Genomic DNA, 517 nt, shown 5'->3' with positions numbered 1-517 from the left:
TAATCGTGAACTACCCTCATGTATCCCCTAGTGGGACACATTTGGTAATTGTCCTAAACGTGTAAATCACTCAGATATGCCGTTAATACTTTCCGTGAAACCTCGTCTGCCAATTTGTTTAAAGTTTCGAAAGTTTCTTTTTGTCTTAATAGGTCGTATGTATTATTGTGCGGAAGTTGTTGTCTCAGCGTCATTGCTACATCATCGAAAAGGGGGCTCTCATAAACCACATGGTCGGGAGTGCCCTCCGAAGCACCACAGTCACACTCGGGTGTAGCCTTTTTCCCAAACCGACACAAGTATGTCGGGTAGGGCCCATGACCAGTGAGAAAGTGTATTAAACCCCGCGTTGGCTCAAAGTACTTTATCCCCAACCTTTCTTTTACGTCTGGCAAGAACTCAAAGGTTCTTCTGCCTGTTTCATCTGTTTCCCAAGACCTTTGCCATAATTCCTCGCCCTTTCTACGTATTTCTTTCTTATCTATTACCGGTATTCCCATGATGTTTTCTGTTTTCA

Source organism: Schistocerca americana, chromosome 6 (assembly GCF_021461395.2).
Source record: "Schistocerca americana isolate TAMUIC-IGC-003095 chromosome 6, iqSchAmer2.1, whole genome shotgun sequence".
Lineage (NCBI taxonomy): Eukaryota > Metazoa > Arthropoda > Insecta > Orthoptera > Acrididae > Schistocerca > Schistocerca americana.
Note: the sequence above shows the minus strand (reverse complement) of the source record.